Source organism: Grampus griseus (assembly GCF_964374135.1).
Source record: "Grampus griseus genome assembly, chromosome: 13".
NCBI classification, from domain to species: Eukaryota; Metazoa; Chordata; class Mammalia; order Artiodactyla; family Delphinidae; genus Grampus; species Grampus griseus.
In genome coordinates, this window is record NC_139007.1 from 87,135,542 (window position 1) to 87,148,690 (window position 13,149).

Consider the following 13,149-nt stretch of genomic DNA (forward strand, 5'->3'; position numbering starts at 1 on the left):
GTGGAAGAATGTGTGATGAAAAGTTTGGAAGCTTATCCCAGAGTCACTGTTGTTGGGTGGTGGACACACTGCCCTCAACTAGTGGGATTTGGTGTCATTTTCACCTTTTCTTTCTATTTCCTGTACCGAGTATATTTGTTGCAAAACACATATATGTATATCTTGTGTATGGAGACAAAACAAGTACAGCTGTTTTAACGTGTAGAATATATCGGAGCACTGCTCCCTAGACGTTATCTTAAGAAAGACACATTTCTCAAGGTTCACGGAGAAGGAAAAGCGGCCGCGGAGATGTGGCAGGCGCCGTCGATGCTGCATCCCCTCCCACCCGTCTCAGCAGCGGCCTCTCAGAGCAGCAGGTACAGAAGCCGCCGTGAGTCCGGTGCTCTCACGCCATAGAGAAAAGAGGGTCTGAGAGGCTCTTGGACACTGATTGCTGGGAGAAGCAGTCCCTGTGTGGTGGCCAAGCTTGTCCTCAGCCCTGGCTGCGCTGGAGGCCCCTGCGAACTTCACAAATGCTAGTGCAGAGGCCCGGCCGAGGTGCTCATCTGTTTGGCTAGAGTGTGGCTTGGTCATCAGGACCTCAGGAAGTGCCCCAAATTGTTATAAATATGCCACCAGGTTGGGACCACTGTTCTCTGTACCGTCCTCTACCCTGGCTTCTTGTGTGTAACCGGGTGGGTCAGGGGAGACCAGGATCTCGGCTCGGGCCGGTGCTGCCCCTTTCTTCCCTCACAGTCTCCAGCTCGACCAGCTCTGCGATGGAACTGGACACTCTTTCTCCTGCGTCTCGGATCCAGGAGCCGGGAGCCATCCAGGATGGCGCGTGCACACTCGGCCCTGGGAATCCGAACAGCTCTTTAGTTTCCTAGACGCCTTCAACAGGCTTGCGATTGACCCCACACTGGGCAATCACAGCTCTGTTCCTAGCTGGAGCCTCTAGGTGGACACCTGGTCTCACTAAAATTGTCAGATCTCGCCCTTACGCAAAGAAGTATTATTATTTTCATTATTCGTTTGGAAAATTATTTGCAGACTTGCTGGCTCACTGTGGATCTTCCAGTATTTTGCAACCCCGCTTCACATATTTCTGCAAGGTTCTGGCAACTGCCATGCAAAATGAGAAAGGCGTGTTGAGCTGGAATCACAAGTGTTTTTCAAGAGAGCTCTGAGACCTGGATGGAGAGAGCAGGGCGCAGTTATCTGCGGGTGGCTGTGACTGACCCTGTTCTCATCCTCTCCAGGGCGGAAAGAATGTGTCATCCTTGTGTCCCTTCTGTCTCCTCTTTGCATTTAAGGGAGAATTGGAAGAACAGGAATCATTCAAGGATTTTTATTCTCAGCGCACAAGGTGTCTCTTCGTTGAGGAAGGGAATAGCTTTCCCGGAGGCAGGAACGCGCATGGCTGTCTGGGCGGGGCCGCCCACCGCCCGGGGCTTCCCACACCTGGCCTCCTGTGAAAATCAGAAGGAAGAGGGTGACCTCCGCCTGGCTTTCCTGGTCCCAGGGCTGCAGACTCTGTGTTGGAGGAAATCGAGGGCTGCATTTCTTCTATTCGGTTGAGCTGTGAGTGTGGCCTCGGGAGAACCAGAGGCCCTTCCCAGGTCCGGGCATCCCTGGTGCTGGAGGGAGCAGACGGGCTGCGGGGGCATCCACCAGAGATGCACACTCTCTTTGCTGAGGGTGCGGTCCTCCCCCTGTTATTTATCCACTAGGATTCCAGGGGTAAAACCAAAACTTGGGGAAAAGGTGACAAAGGCAACAGGAAACAGGAATGAAGCCACGTGACAAAGTGAAATTCTGCCATCAGGACCACGTTAGGCATTGCTTTGAACCCCCATGGAGAGAGATGGGTGTGAGACCAACACCATCGTCTGTGGCCTGCCTGCTGGCATTGCCACCGTCCTAAGCCTGGGTCTGCATCTCCATGATTCATGCCCACCCCACCTGCCTCTCTTGTCTCCCATGAGACCCCCAAGCCCACCACCATCATTTCCTGCTGCCCCTCTGCTTTCCCTACACAGCTGTGGAGGTGCGGGAATGAGGGAGGGTCCTTCCTAGGTGGCTAGAGCCCGCTCCCTGAGGAGTCTTCCAGTTCACACAGTGATGCCCATGGCTGGCTCTGCCCTGTATCTCTGACGGCACCGTCTCTGCTGCCCTGGACTCAGCACCGCGCCCCCTCCGCCTGGTCGCTCACCTGTATTCCTCGGCCACATCCTCCGGGCTTGCAGGTCTCTTCTCCTCAGGGGAGGTGCCTTCACCTGCCAGCCCCCGGGGTGACTGCCCACCCACCCAGCACCATCGCCTGCGGTTACTGCTTCTGTATCTGTGTGCTGTCCATCCATGGCCCCCCTGCTCCCCACACTGTGCAAGGGAAGAGACCTCCACTGTCCCCTCCTCCCTGCCACCTGCACCTGGAACAGCTGGCTCACGAGAGGAACTCGGTGCCTCCCTGAGTGAATGAGAGCACGCTCACCCGCTGTCCAGTCCTGTGCTTCTAAGGCTTCCTCAGGTATTTAAATTAAGAATAGTATTTAGAGCAGCTCCTTGTTTGCATTTTTACGGCCTGGGAGGACCGTTCATCTTCCTATAGCTCTTCACTCTCTCACCGCTCCTACTGAGGCTGGAAGGAGTCTGGAAGATGCAGCAGCCCTTGCCCTTCACAGACCCTGAAGTCAGTGCAGGTGGCTCTCCGTCCCGGAGAGAAGCCCCAGTTCCTGACCCTCCAGCGTGGTCTGTGCACACAACACGGAAGACTGCATCGTCCACGAGCCCATCACCTACGCAGACCTCGTCTAAAGATGTGTTTACCTTGTGTTGTGGCTGATTTTGCTTTCCTACAATATAAAATTTAAACCAGCATTTACTTTATACGGTGTATATAACGGAACCATTAACATAATGTCATATCTGATTCTGCAATTTGTGTATTTATATGGGAAACCTGTTTTCAGTGTAATGAGAAGATGAACGTAAGTATAAGCAGTACCTTTCCATAAACCATCTGTTTACTACTTGGCATTAAGTTGGTAATAAGGAACGCCGTTCCTTTTGCATTACTTCAGTAGAGTGGAGGCAAAGGTTTTGTGCCGCAGGGCTCGTGAGCTGAGCTGGAATATGAGGATTTGTGGTCGCCTCGTCAGCAACGCATCAGGGAAGGCGCTGGGATGGTGGATCTGGAAATCCCGGTCAGACGTGGGGGGCTGGAGGCTGAAGGGCCGGACCTCTGTGCAGTGTCACCTCCTGCCACCAGGTGGCGGACTCAGCTCGCGCTGGACGTGGTCCTGGACGCGGAGGACTGCTCGGGAGGGGAGGGGCCTGGGGTGCAGAAAGGCCGTCGTAGGGCCGTTTGGAGCCCGCCCTGCCGGCTCCTTTCCACCAGCCCAGCCCAGCTAAAGCCAGGACCCCTCAGGCAGCAGGAGCCCGGGAGGATCCGGACACAGGGACCCCCGGCGCGGCAGGTGCCCGAGGATGCACAGGGTCTGGACCCTTCCGAGCCGCCCTGGCCAGCAGTGGGGCTGGGGGCGGGGGGCCGGGGGTCTTGTCACCCCTTCGCTTTCACAGGCTGTGGTCCTGGGATGTGAAGACTTCCTGATTTGGGAAAAAGCCCTGCAAATGAACTGTTATTCTGCAAACCTGCCTTGGAATGGAGACTTTGGTCAGAAAGCACAGGCTGCCTGACCCCTTTCTGTCATTTGCCCAGAGAAGAGGCAGACGTGACACCGGGACCCGCGAGATGCCTGTCGGGAAAGTCGGAGGGAAGGTATCCCGCGGACATGCCGGGGCAGGTGTGAGCCTCAGCCCAGTCCCGGAGGGTGGGAGGCCGGTGTCCCCCATGTCCCCACATCCCCTCACCCTCGGCTGGCCACCTGCATCGCTGTCGTTTCTTCAAAAGCCACACAAATAAATGGGGCAGCGAATGTTTGAAAAGTGCCCACCCGCGCACCCCTGATTACCAGTGCCTGCCGTCAGCCCTCGGGTCAGGTCTGAGGCCGCGGGGGACCCGCTGAAGTTACTGATCAACACAGTCCCCAGAGAGCATCATGAGGGCAGCCTGAGGCTGACCTAGACCAGCGTCTCTGCTCTAGGAAAAGCCGAGGGCTTCCTGTTGCCAAGACGACTGATAACTTGAGTCATGTGAGTACGTTCACTGTTTACCAGGCTCGACGAGAATATCACTTCCCCTAAAAAGGATGAATATAAGCGTTTTGCGTTCAGTCCGCCCTTTCATCTGGTCCCCAAAGTCCACTTTAATTCATCTGAAGTGGTTCAAAGGGGTCACAGCAGAAGCCGCTTCTCCAACACCCAGAGGTGCTGCAGGCTTTCCTGGGAGGAGCTAGGAGAATGTGCATCTGGGCCCCGGAACCGTCACAGGGATCCTGAGATGGGCACATGGTCAGTTTTTCCTGGCTTGCCGGCCCCTCCCCTGGGCTCAGCCATGGCCGTGAGGGTCACAGCAGCCTGCCAGGGAGCAGGGAACAGACCCCATTGCATCCACTGTACAGAGTGCACAGAAGTGACGTGATTTACCTGGAGCCCCTCCCCCTGCCTGCCGTGGCCGGGTGCCGCGTGGACGTAACCCAGCCCGATGCTGCTGGTCACACTCGGCGAGCCTCCGCAGAAGCTGGAGGTGAAACAGGCTAGTTACTGCCTCACACATACCAAGAAGCCAGACTTCCAAACCCATTTAGGTTGTCGCTCTTGCCGGCAGAGAAAGGCGGCATCCCTTTGCTCCTAAATTCACGGGGCCGGTGCCAGGTGGGGCACGTGGTAGCTGGAGAGGAAAAGAAAAGCCAGTGACCCTGATCCTGTCTTTACTTAAACTTTTGGTATTTGGTCACCATGGATTTTTGCATTAGTTTAATTTTTTAAATACTGTTTTAAATGTCACTTATCTTGAGGATTGATTTTCTCATTCCTCACCTTAGTCCCAGCCCTGGGGGGGGGGGCTGGTTTGGCTTCAAAAACATTTCTTTCTTTGAAAGGATGACCTGCCATCTTCCCCCAGCGTCCATGATTGAAGACGATGAAACTCACAAAAAGATAGAAAACCAGACTTTTCCAGCTTTCCTATGAAAGGGTGGGGCTCTTCCTTGTGTGGACGGGTCACAATTCCCCTGCGACTTCTGGGACCTCGACGGCTTTTCTCCTGCCCTGGGCTGTGCCGGCAGCTCAAGGCCACCGCTGAGACCTGGCCACACCCACTCCCTGCGGGGCTCGGAGCCCCCTCTGTCTCTGTCACTTAAAGACACCTACACACGTCACTCCCGCCCGGCGAGCCTGCGTCTCCCACTTCATCGTTCCTGCGCCGTCGTGGCTGTGGATTCATCCATTTTCACCCAAAGCCAACCTCAAACTTCTGATTTTGATGCGGAATTCCCTACAGAGGGTGCATGGGCTTCCTAGGGCCAAATCTCCAAATAAGGTACCGTTCACAGGCACCAGGGTTGGGCTTGGGCACATCTTTCTGGGGACACAGTTCACACCATTATGAGAGGTCAGGCTGCAGTGTCCCTCCCACGCGGGGGCTGCAGCTCCACTCGGTTTGGGGTCCAGAACCAGGAGGGAGGCACCGCAGGAAGAGCTGCCACCAGAGGGCACTGCTGCCCAGGGTTTGTCCCAGGCCCGGGTTCCCTCCCCGCGTCAGGCAGGAAATGCAGGGAAACAGATCCGATCCGGGGTGGAGACGCGGGGGAGCCATTGGCCTGTCGGGCTGGAGGGTGGGTCTGCTCCCCCTGCACCCTGTGAGGAGCACAGCGGGTCTGGCCTTGGCCTCAGCGCTGGTCTCCGTGTCCTGTCTGGGTCGGGGCGGATGCCGGTCATCGACTAGGGGGCAAGGAGGCAGCCTGGGTGCAGGAGGTCACAGGAGGGCCTGGGGCAGAGCAGAGGGAGGGAGCTGGGGAAGATGTCGGGGCCAAGGCGCCAGCCTAGCTCAGTGCCCCAAGGGTGCGCGCACACACGTGCACACAAGCGCACACATACATGTACGCATGCATGCGGGCATTGGGAGTAGACTTCAGCCCTTGGCCCTCTACAGTGTGGACCATCTCGGCGCTTGTCACCCTGCAGTGTGGACCTTCCCGGCCCTTGTCCCCCTGCAGTGTGGACCTTCCCGGCCCTTGGCGCTCTTCAGGGTGGACCGTCCCAGGCTTTGGCGCACTATGGTGTGGACTGTACCCCAGGGTACAGCCCGTCAGAGATGTAGGGTGGAACACAGCCCGAGCCTGGGGTCTGCCCTGGGGGCCTGACCTGTGGTCTGCAGCCTTGTCTCGGCGGGTGTTTCCAGATCTCTCTCCCAGCCCGGACCTGCTGGCAGGCTCACGTCTCTCTCAGGACTGACACATGCCACCTGACCAGGGAACAAAGCCGCATTCACCCCACGTTCACTTTTATGGCCAATGTGTGGCTTCCTTGAGGATCCAGCCACTTTGATGTGAATGTTTGTTCCTGCGGATCAGACGCTGTTGACCTGAGCAACGGTCCGTCCCCTGTGGGTTGAGCTTCCTTGACTCCCCACCCCAGCAGCAATTCCAACAGTCTTTTATTGCTCCACAGGTGCCTTCAGCCAGATAAACGGGGCGCAGAGCAGTTATTGATAAGGACGTTTAACGCCTAACAAGGCCGGGGAGCTTCCGCAGGGACTGGGCAGGGGCACGGCTGGACGGGACCTGGGACCCGGACCGGAGAGCATGAAAAGGGTGATTGTGAGGACAGGAAGCCGGCTCACCTGTGCCTCAGTTAGAGACACCTGTGGTGACTTGTCCTGTGAGGGGAACTCATTTCTCAGCCGGTGCGAAGCTTATTTACCTGGAGAGACCAGCATCTTCACTCGCCCCTTTTCATCAGGAGCCGACAGCACCCAAAGACGACTCTTTTCCTTTTAATTTGGGAATGTGGATGAAGGGAAGCACCTTAGCTGTGGTTCAGCTCAGACGGCGGTGCTGGGGCTGAGATGGGACCAGAACCACGACGTGGGCTGCGGGCGAGTGCGGTGGGCAGGTCCCCGGGGGGGTGGCCAGGGTGCAGATGCCCCTCCTCGTCACCTCTGTGCGGCAGTCGCGGAGCAGAAGCGGCCACTTCTGGGCGCCTTCATGCGGCTCCTCCGGGCGGCTCTTTCTTTTCTCTGTGGCTCAAAATCTGCCGGGGTCCTCAAACCTCGACAGCCCCTGAGCTGCTCCTACGTGTGAGGATGCAGAACTAGTTGGCAGATCAAGGCTTTCTCCTTATTTTATTACATACTCTCCAAGTAAAGGTAACAGGTTCAAAGAATGGGCGCGGCGGCAGTGAGGCCCTTCAGCCCATTTCTGACAGTCAACGCACAGACCATCCCGCAGCGGAGGTGCCTCAAGGCCTGCTTCCTCACACGCGCATTCAAGTTGAGGGGGGGACGTGCGGGGCTTCTCCAGGTGCTGGTCCGAGGTGCTCCCGGTGGTGGAGAAGGAGCTGGGCCACCGATGCCCACAGGTCAGGGAACCGGCCCCTGGGCTGGACCAGCCGTGGGAGACACCGGTGTCCCCAGCAGTCCTGCGGGGCGCCAGCCGTGGGAAAGGCGGGGAGGGGACGCAGAGAGTCATCCTGAGGACCTGCACCCTCCCCTGGTCCAGCTCCAGACACACACTCCCTGTTCCTCGGAGGCTGCTGGGCCTGAACTGATGGAGAACCGGCCCAGAAGGGATGGAATAACTGGCTTGCACGTGCGCCCAAAGCGGAAACAGATCCAGACGTCGACCGCGAGGAGGGAGGACACGTGCTCCAGATAAGGGGGGTCAGGAAGGGAGTGGACGTGGGTCACAGCGGCCCGGCTCCCCGAGCCCCCTTCCTGGGTGACACGTGACCGTGACGTGGCCACGCAGAGCCCGAGGACAGAGCCGCCCGGGGGTCCAGCCCTGCCCTGCCTGCCCCCGGTGGTGGGGTGGGCTTCCCCTCCCTTCTTCTATCCAGAGGGGACAACTCGGGGACGGACACCGGTCAGACAGACCCTGTGATGCTGGCTGTCGCTGAGGCAGCAGGAGGGTCTCCTCTGTCCATCACCGCTGGTCACTTCCCTCTTCCTCAGGGGACCTAGGGCACACCTCTCCTTGTCCGGGCGTGAAAACCGAAACCCAGCACATCCCTCCCGGGTCCCCTTTGGCAGTGGATGAAATGCCAGGACGCTACAGCTTGGGGCTCCAGGCGGAGGTCTCGGGCTGCGCTCTCCGAGCCCTCGGGGTGCTCAGGGTCGGTCCCTGGGCGAGGGCCACCCCACCTCCAGCCTCACCCCGACCAGGTCGCCGCCGGTTGAAGGGAGAGCCTGGTTGCTCATCACAGGTCTCAGGCCTGAAGGAAGCCCCACGCTGACCTTGGGCCACCAAGCGGCCGACCCGCAGTCCCGGGGGAGGGGCAGGGGCGCAGACCCACCTGCACGCAGCCCAGGTGCCTGACCAGAGCCCTGTCCCTGTGCAGGTGACAGTGTTGGGACGCAGGTCAGACCGGGTGGATGTGAATCTCGGTGCTGTGCTGCTGTAGCTTCGGGCATTCGGGCGATCCTCTGACCTCTGGAGGGATCAGTTTTCTCATCTGCAAAATGAGCGTAATCGTGCGTGCTTCCCAGGAGTGTTCCGGTTCAGGAGAGAGGTGCTCCCTGAACACCTCGCAGGGGTCGAGGGTGGGAGCGGTTGCCCCCGCTGGCGGTGGGCCTCCCGAGCTCCCCCTCCCCAGGAAGCCGGGACCAGAGCAGCCCTTCCCAGAGGGGTCTCCGCTGGACCACCGCCGGGCTCACCTGCTTTCCCTTCTCGGGGCACCTGAGCCCCTTCTCCCCAGGCTGGTGTGGACGGGAAACCTGGGCCGCGAAATCCACAGCCCTGTTTTTTCTGGAACAGCACAGTCAACGGGCAACCGTCGGAGGAAAATTCGAGACAGAAAATGTTAGAAGCGTGTTCTGGAAGGGCAGCCGTGGACACTAGTCCTCGCCCAGGTGAGACACCGCCTAGGGAGGAGCTTGGATGTGTGCAGAGTTGTGGAAGCCAAGGGGAATTCTCAGGCTCCTCGTGGTGGCGTTCTGGTTTGAAAATGGCCTGTGGATGCCCAGTGATAATTCAGTCGTTAGTCTGGTCTCATATCTTAAAAGCCAAGCTAACCACCTTTAATTTCAAGTTTCCTTTTAGAATTGTAAATGAGGAGTTGTCTCGGGGTGACCTGACATAGACCAGAGCCAGGTGTGGTCACCCTCCCCACCGGGCCTCTTTCCTCAGCCTTGACACTTGACACGTGACTGCATCCCTTGGCCACGTGGCATTGCCCCTGACAAAGAGATTCAACATGAACGTTCCCGCCTGCATTTCAGAGCCGCGTAGAAGGAAAGGTCTGACGCCAGCCCCAGACTCCAGGTCCATCTGTTTCTAGAAGTGGCCGATGCAACTGAACAATTAAAAAGAGCAGTTTTCCCTTCCTTTAAAATCTTCCTCTCCATATGTCTGTTTGTAAACATCTTATCAAGGTAATAGTGTCCATACATTGGTAATTTACGATATCGAAGCTAATACATCTTCTCCCAGGGCCTCATAAAATCCGACGTTTATAATCTCCCTGTAGTTGCGATTCAAAATGAAAGGCGGCACCGCCGAGCGGCCGGCACATGTGCAGATGGTTAAATGCATTTTTTAAATAAAGGCATTTCTCAGGGGTTTTTTGTTGTTGTTGTTTTTGGTTTTGCGTTTTCATACCACAGGATGCCAAGTAATCTGTTGATTTAGTAAAGTATGTATTTAATCCTCAAAGAAAACTCTAGAAGGGTTAGCATAAAAAGCAGTCAGGGCATAGGACCCAGTTCAGAACCGAAGCCCTCGGGGCTCCCATCCCCTTAGAAGGGGCCGTGTGTGCAGAGGACGGGGTGCCCTTTCCAAAAAATCTGGGGTCACCGCGCTGCACCGACGCAGGTGGCCTTTCTCTGAAGGTTCCCTTGAACTGGGCGGGCAGAAAACCCGTGTTCCAGGAGGGACGGAGGCAGACAAGCCCAGGTCGCTCTAGACGTGTAATCACGCTGACATTTCTGGTGAGCATTTCTGTTCCTTCCACCAACCTTCAGCTGCAAAGTTAAGAGGAAGAAATCAGCGAGTTCTCAAATGCAGTGTTTGCATCTCCTCCTGACGGTGCCTTTCACGCGCTAGATGCTGAGAGTGAGGTGTTCCTCCTTTCCTTTGACACCCAGGTCACCTCGGCCAGCACCCACTACCCTTTGCTTAGCAGAACCTCAATGTCTATATGGTGTTCACCCCTGCGCCCCGCCGGGCCACACACCGAGGAAGTGTCAGCTGGGTAGAAAGGGTCCCTTCGGCTCACCTGGCCTTTCAGGTGGGTCATCGCCCACAGGCAGGCTGTGGACTTGCTTGTGGATTGAGATGTGTGAGAATTCTCTTCCTTGCTGTCCAGTCTGACGAACAGACCTTTCAGATTTTCTCTTGTCCTTGAATTAAACATGTACACGTTTCACGCACCAGCGTTGCCAAATCCTGCCGGGACTTGGTGAGCTGAGCCTCTCTTGCGAGGTCGTCCTGTCCCTTCTCTGACCCCAGCTGCTGCACGGTCTGGGGGACGTCCGCGGCCCCGGACGCCCCTATCTTCTTGTGGCCGAAGCAGAGGGCATCCTTGCTGGCCTCTCGCAGACCCGAGAGGCCCGTCGTGATCAGTTTCTTTCAGCCGAGTCTGCTTCCAGACGCCTTCCCTGACCACCGCACACATCAGCATCAGAATCAGAACCAGCCCCGAGAGGAGGGACTCAGTTCTGTAGCAGACACTGTAGTCACCTCCTCAGCACCTGTCCTCTCCCCCAACACCATGTCTCCTTCCCAGCAGAGCGCAGAATTTGCTCAGACACCCCCGACCCCCTCCCCAGATGAAACAGTATGTCTCAGAGGAAGCTGGTCTCTCCCCGGCTTTGGGGTCAGCCCAGCTTGTCCCAGTCAGGGTTTCTCCAGCTCAGGAACGTGGACGTGTGGGCCAGGGGGCCCCCTGTCTGGGGGCATGTCCTGTAGGCTGTTATGTGCTCAGCAGCCCCCCTGGAGCCTCTGCCTTTTGGATGCTGGAAGCACCCTCCTCAGTCTCCAGACGCTGCCAGTGTCTTCTGGGGACCGAAGTGACCCCCACTGAGAGCCCTGGTCCAAGCCAATGGTGACAGCCCCCATCTCCTCTCCTGAGACCATCTCTGAAGGTGTTCTTGACCCATTCCGGACAATGAGATGTGAGGAAAGCTTTCTGGAGATGTCCTGGGAAAGGTGTTTTGCTCTTAAAAAAGGCACACGAGGAAATGTTCCCTCTTTCTGCTGAATTCTGTCTGATTCGGGGTGAGGCTATGTCCCGTGGGAGTCGTTTGCTGCTATCCCGTTAGGACACGTGAATGGGGCAAAGCCAAGCAAATGGAGGGGAGCAGAGTCCAAGCTCACCTGGGCCCCTCCTACCTCGGACGTCTTATTAGGTAAGGTGTATTCGTTTATAACTGCCACTGTGACAAACCGGCACAAACGTGGTGGCTTACAAGCAGGTGAATTCATTCTCTTACAGCTCAGGAGGTCGCAAGCCCGAAGTCTGACTCACTCGGCTGGAGTGGGCGTTGGGCAGGGCTGGCCCCTCGGGAAGCTCCAGGGTTGTCCCAGCCTCTTCCCGCTTCCAGAGGTGCCTGCAGCCCTTGGCTTGTGGCGCCTCCTCTGTCCACCAGGAGCGTCACTTCAACCTCCGCCTCGTCCTCCCCTCACCACACGGCCTTCTCCTCTTCTGTGGCCACATCTCCCTCCGCCTTTTTCTTACAACGACCCTTGAGATGACATTCGCCACCTGCATTATCCAGGGCAATCACCCTGTCTCAAGATCCTAGACGCCATCACATCTGCAGAAGTCCCTCTTGCTGTCTAAGGTGACACTCAGAGTTTCCAGGGATGAAGTTTCCAGGGATTAAGGCACCTTTGGGGGGGGGGCGCTGTTCCGCTCACCACACAGGGTGAGCTCTTTAACGTTCAAGTTCGGGGGTGGGGCGGGTACAGCTGAGCATGTCCTGCTACGAACCTTCCGTGTTGACTTCCTCGTGGCACCAAAATTCCAGGGGTGTCTGGCCTTTGCTGCTGCCGGTGCCTGGGGTCAAGCCTGAGGACCCTTGTTTAGAAAGTTACCTACTTCCAGGCTTAGACTGCGGGCACTTAGCACAGCAGGCAGCCACACCCTTTCCAAGGAGATTCGGGTCTCACATAAAGGAGGCGTGAGTCCCTTGCTGGGGTCCCATCTCACCAGACGCCCTCCCTCCTGTAAACAGTAGGCATGACATGACGTCATCAATAACGATGCCAGCCAGGGGCCCACGCTGTTTTCTCTGGCATCTTCGCGGGTGTGCTGACCGCTGCCAGGGGTCCCTTGACCGGCCGGCGTGTGAGTAGATGACGCCTGTGATGGACAGGGATAGCTCTTTACGTTTTTCTTCTAATTTTTAATTTGGAGATGGACTCACGTCAGGTGCAGGTTTGGGCTGAGGCTCCACGGAGAAATAGATGAAATAGAAATGGCCCAGGTCCCTCTGCAGCTCTGGACTCAGCTGCAGGTGTTTGCTGTGAGGTGCTGCTACACCCCAGCACTGTGTCGGGTGACATCTCCAAGGGCTGCTGTAAACTTTAAAGTGCTGTGGGCCTGGGGCAGGACCCTCTGAGCTCTCCATGGGAGAGGAGCTGCCTCGTTAGGTTCGATTACGCTGTTCTCTCCTCCCAGCACTGTGTCCGGTTCTGTCTGTCCTCCAAGGAGCCTCTGCTCCTCCCCTTAGAGGCTGTCAAGAGCGTCCTTCCCACGAGATCAGAGGTCGACCAGCACTCTGGGTCCTCGGGGTGGGTCCCCGGGGTGGGTCCCCACGCAGCACCCAGACGCCACACCTCTGCCTGTGCCTGGACGCCTGACCACACCTTAGGCTCCGAGTGAGCAACAGCTCGGCCGCACCGTCCTGGCCCTGGCTGGGCCACGGGCTGGCCTCTCGTTCCCACCTGCCCTGTGCCGTCACTGTCTCCCTCCATGGGCTCTGTGGGTGCAGAGTCTCTTTCGCCTGTAGCCCTGGGGCCAGGGCCTGGCTCCCAGGAGGGGGGCAGTGACGGCAGAGTGAACAGATCAGTGAATGGAGGAGATACGGTTCCCCACCTTCTCCTC

General features: G+C 57.5%; 2 long non-coding RNA genes across 5 annotated transcripts; both read left to right on the forward strand.

The window, feature by feature from the left end:
• The first annotated feature begins 1,188 nt into the window (after nucleotides 1-1,188).
• LOC309831449 lies at nucleotides 1,189-5,421 on the forward strand. 3 transcript variants are annotated; one of them, XR_014297592.1, is made up of 4 exons: nucleotides 1,189-1,566; nucleotides 1,716-3,788; nucleotides 3,896-4,137; nucleotides 4,986-5,421. It is a non-coding gene; the product is annotated as an uncharacterized lncRNA (long non-coding RNA). The 3 variants fall into 3 exon arrangements; XR_014297590.1 differs by having other exon boundaries at nucleotides 1,189-1,604; nucleotides 1,716-4,137; XR_014297591.1 differs by having other exon boundaries at nucleotides 1,716-4,137.
• Nucleotides 5,422-5,452: 31 nt separating this feature from the next.
• On the forward strand, nucleotides 5,453-9,653 carry LOC309831448. 2 transcript variants are annotated; one of them, XR_014297588.1, is made up of 4 exons: nucleotides 5,453-6,479; nucleotides 6,556-7,765; nucleotides 8,443-8,953; nucleotides 9,133-9,653. It is a non-coding gene; the product is annotated as an uncharacterized lncRNA (long non-coding RNA). The 2 variants fall into 2 exon arrangements; XR_014297589.1 differs by lacking the exons at nucleotides 5,453-6,479; nucleotides 6,556-7,765 and adding an exon at nucleotides 7,784-8,307.
• Nucleotides 9,654-13,149: the final 3,496 nt, after the last annotated feature.